We start from the raw sequence: 13,933 nt of genomic DNA on the forward strand, positions 1-13,933 counted from the left end.
TTCTTACAAATCACCCCACAGGGGACCGAACCCCAAAAAGGGTAAACAACCTCATAATCAACCTAAGCCTACCAATGTGTTTAACAATCAAGGTCATAATACCAACTGGCAACATGGTGGGCGAAATCAAGGTAATACTCCAAATTACCATCAAGGAGATTATATCCATCCATCCGGTTACCCCAATACTCCTCAGTGGAGAAGGGGGCCTTATAACTACCCAGAACCTCCTCATCATTATAGGGATCATGGTTCGGATTATGGTTATCAACGTCCTCCTTATGGCGGGTATGACCATAGCCCTTCCAGATCAGATGTGCATTGGTATGATCCACCTGCAGGTCGAGGTAGGGGTCCAATTAGAGAGTCTAACTTGCAAAACAGATCCGATATTAGACAGGACAGCTATCAGTATAATGTCCCATTGCAAAATAGATTTTACCCTTTAAAAGACAATGAGGGTCCCAATGATAACCAACCCCTCCCCAATCAGGGTGCACCTCAGCCCCCTAGGGAGATTATTTCAGATAACATAACCCCCCACAGTTCCACTGGCCAAAGCTATCCAGGTTGGGGTTTTCCCAGGGCCACACAAGGAACCAAGCGCCCCGCCGAACCTCAAGAGGAAGTAGAGGAGGCAGGCGCATCCAATCTAAAAAAAGTAAAAACTTAGCTGGGGCAGGGGTCTTTAACCTCAGTAAGGTAGTTTTAACAGAATCTGAAAAACTTTTACTAGATAAGGGTTTGAAATATGCTCCTCCGAAACGCCTGGACAAATTTCACACTTACATGGATGTCCACAAGTTTGTGAGGAAGCTTAATATTAAAAGATATATATTAAGCAACCCTATTAAAGAGAATCGTTTGACTAGCTCAGAAATTCAACACTCCGGGCTCTCAAATGCTTCACTATTTAATCCTCCGGGATCCCTAGCTCCAGCATTAAAAGTTTTTAGAGATGTTGTACTAAGAGATCTTGACAAGATCAAACTGCACAATACCTCCTTGTCTGCTGGCCTACAAACAGGATTAGATTCCTTGTGTGAAAATAAGGATTTGGTCATCAGACCAGCAGACAAGGGGGGTGGGATCGTTGTACTTGATCGCAGTGATTATAACCGAGAGATGCAACGTATCTTGGGTGACAATCAAACTTATGTTCCACTCTCCAAGGACCCTAAGATTTCTTATAAAAAGACTTTGGAGGGCATTGTGGAGAGAGGATATAATCAAAATATAATAAACAAAAAAGAAAAAGCATTCTTGATCCCTAAGTGCCCTCGCACTCCGGTTATCTATTACTTACCTAAATTGCATAAGAGTCTGACTTCCCCCCCGGGTCGTCCCATTGTCAGTGGCATCGACTCTGTGACGTCCCGGGTGGGGAAGTACATTGACTCTTATTTGCAGCCATTGGTGCAAACCACACCTTCATATATTAAAGATACGAGACACGTCATTAGCCTCCTAATGGGTTTGACTCCCAGTGACCATCTTTGGATGGTCACTGCCGATGTCTCCTCTCTTTATACAATTATTCCACATAATGTGGGGTTAAATGCAGTCAACATGTACCTTAATAGGGATTCTGACTTACCAACAATTCAGATATCCTTTATTATGGAGCTACTGGAGTTCGCCACTCACCATAATTACTTTTGGTACAATGGGCAATTTTACCAACAGGTCACTGGGGTGGCCATGGGCGCTAAATATGCCCCGTCACTTGCCAACTTATTTATGGCCCAGTGGGAGGAGCACGTCATCTATTCCCATCGCAGGCCGCAGATACTGCTTTGGGCTAGGTATATAGATGATGTGCTCCTCCTCTGGGATGGCCACCACAGTGACTTAATAGCTTTTTTGGAACACTTAAACTCCAATGATCGGGGTATTCAGTTAAATTATGAATGTAGCCAGTCTTCTGTCAATTTCCTTGACCTCACCATCAACATCAAGGATGGTCAATTCTCGACATGTACATATTTTAAAACAACCGACAGGAATTCATATATTCCTGTCGATAGCTGTCATTACGCACCATGGCTGAGGGCTATACCCAAAGGCCAATACCTACGTATTAGGCGTAATTGTAGTGAATTTCAGGAGTTTCAATCTCAGGCTCTTGTTCTCACTAAAAGGTTCCTGGACAAGGGATATAGTAAAACGTTTCTTGATGCAACCCTTTTGGAGGTTAGCAGATTGAATAGAACGCAACTATTGAACAATGTGTCCAGAGTAGATAACAAAGACCCCTCATTTGATTTACCTTTTGTTACCCCTTTCTCAACCCAACATATGAGTGTTAAAAATATAGTTGGTCGCCATTGGCATATTCTTGGCAATGACCCAATTTTGGGCAGTACCCTGCCTGACAAACCACGTGTGGTATTCAAAGGGGCTCCCACTTTGAGGGACAAAGTGGCACCTAATATTTTAGAACCACCTGCTCCCAAACCCACCTTTTTAAGTCAGCTAACTGGATTCTACAAATGCAACAGATGCCGAGTCTGTTCTTTCAGTTCCAACAAATGTAGAACAGTCAAAGAATTCAAATCTACCAGTACAGGCAGAGTTCATGCCATTAAGCCATTTATCTCCTGCATGAGCACTGGCATTGTTTATCTACTCCAGTGCCCATGCGGGCTTCAATACATAGGACGTACCAAAAGACCGCTACAAGTAAGACTGAATGAACATATATCAAATATACTCAAAGGTTTTCCTAAGCATTCAGTGTCCAAACATTATGCCCTTGTCCACAATAAAAATCCCAGAAATACCTTATTTCTTGGGATAGATAAATTTGTACCCCACTGGAGAGGTGAACCTCTAGTTAGAGGAATCTCAAAGCTAGAGATGACCTGGATTCACCGGGTCAAAACTTATGTACCGTTTGGACTCAATGTCGATATTGAGGTAAACGCGTTTATAAATAATGCTTAGTCAATCCAATTCCATTAGGGTTCTCTTTTTTCTTTTCTTTAACTAATTAGTTTTTCCCCTTCTTATTTTTAATATTTTTAATATTTTTTATTGTTACAGTCAGAGAACAGTATCAAATTTATGTAATTAGCATGCAAGTGTTAATATCTGAGGTATCTTAATTGCCCTACACAGTTCTGGTTTATCCAATTGATAGTCATATAGATTAAGTTTTTCAACCAACAGATGTTTGAGTTTTACTGTACTTAAAAATGGACATAAGATGAAATCTCACCAATGTCAATAATTTTTCCCTCCATAATTTTATAATATTGTGAGGGTTAAAAAGAGTGCTTGTCCTATTGTGACTATATTGTGATATTGTGGCTATATTGTGACTATGATGTTTAGCTTGGCAATACTTATTCATAACCTCTAGATGGCGGCATACTCGATCCATTTATGTGGTTATTTATGTATACCATTCGACATTTGATTATGTTAACTAGCATGTGTTTAGTATAATTAATTTGCGGGCTATGTGAAACTTTCAATGCTGTTTTCATACATAGTTTTTTAGGTATCAATCTCTGGATATTGAATGAGTTTCCGTCCCGTTCTTGGTTTCCCCCATCCAAGATGGCGGAGCGGTGCTCGTTCGCTTCCGGTCTCTGTTTACCTCCCCGCATAAATAGATGGCGTCAGTACGCCGTCCGCACCTTTGAAAACGTCATCTGTGACGAAACGTCGTCAGGGCACGGCGTACTGACGTCATCCGATCGCGACCAGAGAGTGCGGGCGAGCGAACCCGTTCGGCCGGCGGCTGTATACAATTGCTCATTCCATCCTGGTTTCTGTGAGTGTTCTTGCTTTTATTTTTGGAATAAATTTTACTGTTTTACGCTATGGGAGCCTCTCTCTCTTTTTGAATGGTGAACATTGGGAACATCTGAGGATCAGTTGCTCGAGTCTGTTGCCGGACCCCCAACCAATTAATATCATACAAGCGTGGTTGATCTAAAGATCTGGTAAGAGGTGACCCCTACTGGTTCCTTTTCGGTACTGAATCTTGGTGTCTTATTGGAATCTGATTTTACACATTTTGATTTCGTTCACATGGTAAGAGGCTCATCTAGCTGGTGATGGTTCCACACCTATCTTTCATCATTGTTTTTTTCACTTTGGCACATCCATTATAGTCGTCTGGTAAGAGGCAACTTCAGCTGGAATTATTTATTGGTTTATATACACCTACCCTTATTTATATTTGGTAAGGGGTATTTAACACACCATTTTCTTTAATATACACTTGCCCACTGATAATAAGAATCTTTGGTGGTGGTCTAATCTTTACACACGTTATTCTCAAGTCACATTGGTGATATTTACCTATTTGTTGGGTTTTACGCTATTGCGTATTTTACATTTTTTTCATGATCCAATGACCATTGAGTCTACCGCTCACGTGGGCCTGGATCTTCTATCAAGGTGACAAGATTCATTGAGCATCTGCTTTTCTCTTACCTGAATCTGGTAAGCCTATACCCTTAAGGGAGTCTGGTCCAGGATTACATCTAGGATTTTGTCATCATCATTTACTATTGGGACTTTATGGACTTTACATCTCCATTTATCACACTTAGCGCAACTTAATTTACAAATTTAAAGAAATATATAATGTTTGGGGGTTCAAAGTAATTTTCTAGTAAAAAAAAATATTTTTTCACGTAAACAAAAAGTCACAGAAAATGCTTGGTTTTCAAGTGGTTAGAAGAGTGGGTGATGTGTGGCTAAGATTGAGCATAAAGGGCCGGGACAGTTCAAACAACCCCCAAATTACCCCTTTTTGAAAAGTAGACAACCAAATCTATTTGCGGAGAGGCATATTGAGTCCATGGAATATTTTATATTTTGCCACAAGTTTCGGGAAAATTATTATTTCTTTTTTTTTTTTTTTGTTTTTTTACAGAAAGTTGTCACTAAATGATATATTGCTCACACATGCCATGCGTATATGTGAAATGACACCCCAAAATACATTCTGTTGCTTCTCCCGAGTAAAGGAATACCACATGTGTGAGACTTTTTGGGAGCCTAGCTGTGTACGCAATCCCAAAAACCAATCCCCATCTTCAGGTTTTCTAATGGCGTAAATTGCTGATTTTAGCACTGCACTAGCTGTCACAGTTTCAGAGGCCCTGAAATTTCAAGATAGCACAAACCCCCCCAAATGACCCCATTTTGCAAAGTAGACACTCCAAGCTATTAGCTGAGAGGCATGATGAGTCCATGGAATAGTTTATATTATGCCACAAGTTTGGGGAAATTTTTTTTTTTTTTTTTGTTGTTTTTTTTACAGAAAGTTGTCACTAAATGATATATTGCTCACACATGCCATGGGTATATGTGAAATAACATCCCAAAATACATTCTGTTGCTTCTCCTGAGTAAAGGAATACCCCATGTGTGAGACTTTTTGGCAGTCTAGCCGCGTACAGGACCCGGAAAAACAATCCGCACCTTCTGGCTTTCTAAGGGCGTAAATTGTTGATCTCACTCCTTACTACCTATCACACTTTTGAAGTCCATGAAATGCCAAGATGGCACAACCCAAAAATGACCCCATTTTGCAAAGTAGACACTCCAATCTATTTGCTGAGAGGCATGGTGAGTATTTTAGGGAGGAAACACAGTGCAGTAACTTGTGATTTATTGAATAAGTTCAATGGAAAAAGGGGTACTCACAAATGTGATAAATAAAAAGGCTCATAACATTCCGGTAGGATCAGGATGGCTGGAGCGGTAACGGTCGACAGACTGTAAGTGGTGGCTGGCCACTCTTCCTAGTCTCGGGGACACTCAGAAGCCGATCCGTCGTCACTTCCGGTAGCGTGATGACATCATAGTTACATAGTTACATAGTTAGTGAGGTTGAAAAAAGACACAAGTCCATCCAGTTCAACCCATGATGCGTGTGTGTTTGCTTTTAACCGTACATTGTGTACCCCTGTATGTTGTGGTCTTTAAGGTGTACATCTAATAGTTTTTTGAAACTATCTATGCTCCCCGCTGATACGACTGCTTGTGGAAGAGAATTCCACATCCTTACCGCTCTTACAGTGAAGAACCCCTTACGCACTTTAAGGTTAAACCGCCTTTCCTCAAGTTTTAGTGAGTGGCCACGTGTCTTATTGTATTCCCTTTCTCTGAATAGTTTGTTCCTTATGCTAGGGTCGCCAGTACAGTATTTGTACATTGATATCATATCCCCCCTCAATCGTCTCTTCTCCAGAGAGAATAGGTTCAGTGCTTGTAGTCTTTCCTCGTAGCCGATGTCCTCCATTCCCCTAATTATTTTTGTTGCCCTCCTCTGGACTTTCTCCAGTTCCAGCACATCCTTCCTGCGGACCGGTGCCCAGAACTGGACAGCATACTCCAGATGTGGCCGGACCAGAGTCTTGTAGAGCGGGAGAATAATCTCTTTATTTCTGGAGTGAATCCCCCTTTTTATACATCCCAGTATTCTGTTGGCTTTGCTTGCGGCGGCTTGGCATTGCATGCCACTGCCAAGCCTGTTGTCTACCAGTACCCCCAAGTCCTTTTCCATCCTAGACTCACCCAGAGGTTCACCCCCTAGTGAATAGCTTGCTTTCTGGTTTCTGGCACCCAAGTGCATTACTTTACATTTTTCTACATTAAACCTCATCTGCCATGTGGTTGCCCACCCCGTTATTTTGTTCAGGTCTGCTTGCAAGATTTCCACATCCTGCATAGAAGATATTGGCATGCCTAATTTAGTATCATCTGCAAATACTGAGATTGTACTAGATATCCCCTCCTCTAGATCATTTATGAATAAATTAAACAGGATTGGTCCCAGGACAGAACCCTGGGGGACCCCACTTTCCACACCCGCCCAATCCGAGTACTCCCCATTGATCACCACCCTCTGGACTCTCCCCTGGAGCCAGGTCTCTATCCAGGTACTCACCTTATGATCCATACCTACCTTCCTTAGTTTGTACAGTAAGCGTTTGTGAGGAACGGTGTCAAAGGCCTTTGCGAAGTCCAGATACACCACATCCACAGGCTTACCTTTATCTAGGTGGCAGCTCACTTCATCGTAGAAGGTTAACAGATTGGTTTGGCACGAACGATTTTTCATGAATCCATGCTGATTTCTACTTATAATACCATTTTCATTACTAAAGTCTTGTATGTGGTCCCTTATCATCCCCTCCAAAATTTTGCAGACTACTGATGTTAGGCTGACCGGCCTATAGTTACCCGGGATATATCTCGGCCCCTTTTTAAATATTGGTACCACGTTGGCTTTTTTCCAATCAGCTGGCACCATACCCGTCTGTAAACTATCCTTAAAGATCAAGAATAATGGTCTGGCAATCACCTGGCTGAGCTCATTAAGAACCCTCGGGTGCAAGCCATCCGGTCCCGGGGATTTATTTATGTTAAGTTTCTCTAGTTTAGCTCTAAGTCTATCCTCTGTTAGCCATGGCGGCACTTCCTGGGGTGTATTATTTAGTTCGGCCTTACAAGCGGGTTTCGTGTAGCCCCCCGATTCCTTTGTGAAGACTGAAGAAAAGAAATTATTTAACACTTCCGCCTTTTCTCTGTCCTCAGTGGCCATTTTTCCTTTATCATCTTTTATGGGGCCAATGTGCTCTGGCCTGGCTTTCTTACTGTTTATATACTTAAAGAACTTCTTGGGGTTCTTTTTGCTCTCCTCCGCTATATGTCTCTCGTGTTCTATTTTAGCCGCCCTGATTTCATCTTTACATTTCTTATTACACTCTTTGTAGTGCTTAAATGCTGCCAATGACCCCTCAGTCTTGTATTTTTTGAAGGCCTTTTCTTTAGCTCTAATATACATTTTAATGTTGGAGTTTAGCCACCCAGGGTTTAGTTTTGCTCTTTTAAATTTATTTCCCTGTGGAATGCACTGGCCCACTCCCTTGTTAAGTATGCTCTTGAAGCACTCCCATTTTTCCTCCGTGTTCTTTGTTCCCAGGGTTCTATCCCATTTGATATTTTCTAGCAGCGAGCGCAGTTTAGGGAAATTGGCTCTTGTGAAATTCAGCGTCCTTATATTACCCTTGTGTTTCCTATTACTGTAATTAATACTGAAACCAATTGACCTATGGTCACTGTTCCCTAAGTTGTCCCGTATTTCTATATCCGTGATCAGGTCTGTATTGTTGGTAATCAGTAGGTCAAGTACCGCATTGCTTCTTGTCGGTGCATTCACCATCTGACCCATGAAATTGTCCTGCAAAACATTTAGGAACTGCCGAGCCTTGGCTGAGTGTGCGGTTCCTTCTGCCCAGTCTATATCTGGATAATTAAAGTCCCCCATTATAATGACATTTCCCATCCTTGCTGCCAATCCTATCTGTAACATGAGGTCCGCCTCACCCTCCTCCCTCTGGTTGGGGGGCCTATAGCATACGCCCAATATTACCTTCCCCGCTGTGCCTTCCCTTTGAAGCTCTACCCATAGGGATTCTGCCTCGTCCATAGCTCCATTATTAATATCATCCCTCCTATTTACCTGTATACTGTTCTTAATATACAAACATACCCCTCCCCCTTTTTTACTTTCTCTATCTCTGCGATAAAGGGAATACCCCTGAATGGACGCCATCCAGTCATGAGAGCTGTCAAACCAAGTCTCAGTTATCCCCACAAAATCTATGGCGCCCGAAGTGACGACGGATCGGCTTCTGAGTGTCCCAGGGACCAGAAAGAGCGGCCAGCCACTGTTTACAGTCTGTCGACCATTACCGCTCCAGCCATCCTGATCCTACCGGAGTGTTGTTATGAGCCTTTGTGTTTATCACCTTTGTGAGTACCCCTTTTTCCATTGATCTTATTCAATAAATCTCAAGTTACTGCACTCAGAGTAGCGCCTGTGTTTCCTCCCTAGTTGGCTCCAAGCAATCTTCTACTTGTCACTAGAGCTGCCTCAGGAATGCACCTTGGGATTTTTATGGACTTCTTTTATGGACTTTCTTATGGACCTTTTATATATGGACCTATGCATTGTCCTTTTACATAGAAACATAGAATGTGTCGGCAGATAAGAACCATTTGGCCCATCTAGTCTGCCCAATACATCTGAATCCTATGAATAGTCCCTGGCCCTATCTTATATGAAGGATAGCCTTATGCCTATCCCATGCATGCTTAAACTCATTCACTGTATTTGCAGCTACCACTTCTGCAGGAGGGTTATTCCATGCATCCACTACTCTCTCAGTAAAGTAATACTTCCTCATATTACTTTTAAACCTTTGCCCCTCTAATTTAAAACTGTGTCCTCTTGTGGTAGTTTTTCTTCTTTTAAATATGCTCTCCTCTTTTACCGAGTTGATTCCCTTTATGTATATAAAAGTTTCTATCATATCCCCTCTGTCTCTTCTTTCTTCCAAGCTATACATGTTAAGGTCCTTTAACCTTTCCTGGTAAGTTTTTTCCTGCAACCCATGTACTAGTTTAGTAGCTCTTCTCTGAACTCTCTCTAGAGTATCTATATCCTTCTGGAGATATGGCCTCCAGTACTGCGCACAATACTCCAAGTGAGGTCTCACCAATGTTCTGTACAGCGGCATAAGCACTTCTCTTTTTCTACTGCTTATACCTCTCCCTATACATCCAAGCATTCTGCTGGCATTTCGTGCTGCTCTATTACATTGTCTTCCCACCTTTAAGTCTTCTGAAATAATTACTCCTAAATCCCTTTCCTCAGATACTGAGGTCAGGACTGTGTCAAATATTCTATATTCTGCCCTTGGGTTTTTACGCCCCAGGTGCATTATCTTGCACTTATCCACATTAAATTTCAGTTGCCAGAGTTCTGACCATTCTTCTAGTTTTCCTAAATCCTTTTCCATTTGGCGTTTCCCTCCAGGAACATCAACCCTGTTACATATCTTTGTGTCATCAGCAAAAAGACAAACCTTACCATCGAGGCCTTTTGCAATATCACTTATGAAGATATTAAACAAAATTGGTCCCAGTACAGATCCCTGAGGTACCCCACTGGTAACATGACCTTGTTCTGAATGTTCTCCATTGACTACAACCCTCTGTTGTCTGTCACTCAGCCACTGCCTAATCCACTCAACAATATGGGAGTCCATGCTCAATGACTGCAGTTTATTGATAAGTCTTCTATGTGGGACAGTGTCAAAAGCCTTACTAAAATCTAGATATGCAATGTCTACTGCACCTCCACCGTCTATTATTTTAGTCACCCAGTCAAAAAAATCTATAAGATTTGTTTGACATGATCTCCCTGAAGTAAACCCATGTTTTTCATCTTGCAATCCATGCGATTTAAGATGTTCCACAATCCTATCCTTTAATAGGGTTTCCATTAATTTGCCTACTATTGATGTCAGACTCACTGGTCTATAGTTGCTCGATTCCTCCCTACTACCTTTCTTGTGAATGGGCACGACATTTGCCAATTTCCAATCTTCCGGGACGACTCCTGTTACTAATGATTGGTTAAATAAATCTGTTAATGGTTTTGCCAGCTCACCACTAAGCTCTTTTAATAATTTTGGGTGTATCTCATCAGGACCCTGACTTATTTGTCTTCACTTTAGACAGCAATCTTAGAACGTCTTCCTCTGTAAAGACACATGCATCAAACGATTCATTAGTCATCCTTTCAAGTGGAGGTCCTTCTCCTTTTTCTTCTGTAAAAACTGAACATAAGTATTCATTAAGGCAGTCGGCTAGCCCTTTATTCTCTTCTACATACCTTCCGTCCTTTGTTTTTAATTTAGTTATTCCTTGTTTTAATTTCCTTTTTTCATTTATATATCTGAAAAATGTCTTATCCCCCTTTTTCATAGACTGAGCTAGTTTTTCTTCTGTCTGTGCTTTAGAAGTTCTTATAACTTGCTTGGCCTCTTTCTGCCTAATCTTGTAGACTTCCTTATCTTCATTGCTCTGGGTTTTTTTATAATTACAAAATGCTAGCTTTTTATTTTTAATGATTTGGGCCACTTCTGCTGAGTACCACAGTGGTCTCTTCCTTTTTTTGCTTTTACTGACAAGTCTAATGCAATTTTCTGTTGCCTTCAATAATGCACCTTTTAAGTAGTCCCATTTCTCCTGGACTCCATGTAATCCGTTCCAGTCTGATAAGGACTCATTTATGACTAATTTCATTTTTGAAAAGTCTGTTTTTCTAAAATCTAAAACTTTTGTTTTTGTGTGGTGTGACTCTTTCACAGTTCTTATATTAAACCACACTGACTGGTGATCACTAGATCCCAAGGTTTCGCCTACAATGACATCATATACCGAATCCCCATTTGTGAATACCAAATCCAAAATGGCCTCTCTCCGGGTTGGCTCCTCAACCACTTGTTGCAGAGACAACCCCAGTAGAGAATTTAGAATATCTGTACTCCTGGTAGAACTTGCTATTTTGGTTTTCCAGTTTATATCTGGAAGATTGAAATCTCCCATAATGATAACTTCTCCTTTCATTGTCATTTTAGCTATTTCTTCAACTAGTAGATCATCTAGTTCTTTAACTTGACCAGGTGGTCTATATATCACACCTACACAAGTTACTGCATGATTAGCAAACTGCAACGTAACCCAAACTGACTATGTTGGCCTCACCAACTTGTATTAGGTTAGATTTAATGCTTTCACAAACAGGGCCACTCCTCCTCCTTTCTTGCCTTCTCTGTCTCTTCTGTATAAAGAGTACCCTGGTATGGTTATGTCCCAGTCATTTCTTTCATTAAACCATGTCTCCGTAACAGCCACTAAATCTACATTCTCAGATGCCATTATTGACCTAAGTTCATTGATTTTTTTAATTTCTATTGACAACTATCCACATTGGTTATTGTGTTTTTAGTGACATTTGTGAAGTCCCTGGTGATACTTTCATTACCCGTTGTGCGCCAGCTGTTATTTTTATGGTGAGTATTTTGCAGCTCTCATTTTTTTTTGGAAAATGACGAAATAACAGGAAAATGCATTTTTTTCCTCTTTTTTCAATTTCCAAAACTTTGTGACAAAAAGTGAGATCTGCAAAACACTCAACATGCCTCTATTCAAATAGCTTAGGGCAGTGATGGCGAACCCATGGCACGCGTGCCACCGCTGGCACGCAGAGCCCTCTCAGTGGGCACGCAAGCTATCGTTTTCTGAACAGCTCCGGGCACACAAAAGCTCCACGCAATGGCCCGGCACTGCCCTTCCTCCTCCAGGTCAGCCACAGCACTTTGACTCCAAGCTTAACACTTTGGAGTAAACGTTGCGGGACCGACTCACAGACCAGCAGCCGTGGCGGCCAATCACCTCCCTCAGCTGTGGGATGAACAGCAAATTGACTGGGTGGCCAATCACCTCCCTCGGTCGGGGGAATATACAGCCAATTGACTAGCGCGGGAGGAGAAGTGGGCGTTTGTTTGCCCGGGGGTTGCCGAATGCTGCCGCTTCGTTCCATTGGGCAGAAAGCCCAGAGATAAGTCCGGAGCTGCTGGTAATGAGCTGCACCATGTGACCGTGTTCTGTGCTAATGGTGTGTGGGCAGAGGGAGCATGATGGGCTACATGAGTGTCACTGCACCACTGCCATACCAAATCAAAGGGGGGAGGGGGTGGTGAGTTGCACAGTGGGGACCAGATGTGTGATGGAGAGGAAATTGTGCTATGAGCTGTATGGAGGGGCGGGATGAATGGTGAGGTGTGCAATCAGTTACATGATGATGTATAATGTGTAGCTTACTGATGTGATGTGGCCGGACAACAGAGAGTTGTGAGCTGAAGGGTGATACATATTATGTACTAGAAGTTTTGTGATGGAGATGTGCGATGTACTGCATGGCGATGGATGTTGGCACTTTGAAATATATACGTTTGTTTTGTGTCGCAGTTTGGGCACTCGGTTCAAAAAGGTTCGCCATCACTGGCTTAGGGTGTCTACTTTCCGAAAAGGGGTCATTTGGGGGGGGGGGGGGGGGGGGGTTGTGCTGTCTTGGCATTTCATGGCCTCCAAAACTGTGATAGGTAGTCAGGAGTGTAATCAACAATTTACGCCCTTGGAAAGCCTGAAAGTGGGTATTGGTTTTCAGGGTCCTGTACTCGGCTAGACTGCAAAAAAGTCTCACACATGGGGTATCCCTGTACTCAGGCAAAACAGCAGAATGTATTTTGGGGTGTCATTTCACATATACCCATGATGTGTGACCAATATATCATTTACTGACAACTTTGTGTAAAAAAAAAAATATATATATTTCCCGGAACTTGTGGCAAAATATAAAATATTCCATGGACTCACCATGCCTCTCAGCAAACAGCTTGGGGTGTCTACTTTCCAAAATGGGGTCATTTGGGGGGGGGTTTGTGGTATTTTGACATTTCAGGGCCTCCTAAACCGTTCTAGGTAGTGAGAAAATGCAATGAAAAATGTACGCCCTTTGAAATTCTGATGGTGTTGATTTGTTTTCGGGCTCCCGTACACTGCTAGGCTCCCAAAAAGTCTCACATATGTGGTATCCCTGTACTCAGAAGAAGCAGCAGAATATATTTTGGGGTGTAATTACACATATACCCATGGCATGTGTGAGCAATAACGGAATTTTTGTAAAATCTTACCTGTAAAATTCCTTTCTCTGAGTCCTCCGACAGTCGCCGCCTCTTCATATTCGTCACTATGGGGTAATTGACCTTTGCTCCGTAGGAGTAGCTAGGCAACAGAATATGTTAATAACAAAGCTTTTAGCATATCCCACCCCCAGGGGGTGGTCCCCTCAGTCAATACCTCCCCGCTTCCTGCATTCTCAACTCAGTTTCAGTAGCATAGCAGTAGAGTACATAAACAAACCCCAAAAGAGGGGCGGGGGCGGCGACTGTCGGAGGACTCAGAGAAAGGAATTTTACAGGTAAGATTTTACAAAAATTCCGTTTTCTCTTACGGCCTCCGACAGTCGCCGCCTCTTCATATTCAT

The 13,933-nt window shown here is 42.2% G+C and overlaps 1 protein-coding gene across 3 annotated transcripts in view; it reads right to left on the bottom strand.

Moving 5' to 3' along the window:
• MARCHF6 (membrane associated ring-CH-type finger 6) overlaps nt 1-13,933 on the bottom strand; it is a 1,229,180-nt gene that overhangs the window by 916,491 nt on the left and 298,756 nt on the right. The window lies entirely within an intron of this gene.

Source organism: Pelophylax lessonae (assembly GCF_965119305.1).
Source record: "Pelophylax lessonae genome assembly, chromosome: 5".
Taxonomy (NCBI): domain Eukaryota; kingdom Metazoa; phylum Chordata; class Amphibia; order Anura; family Ranidae; genus Pelophylax; species Pelophylax lessonae.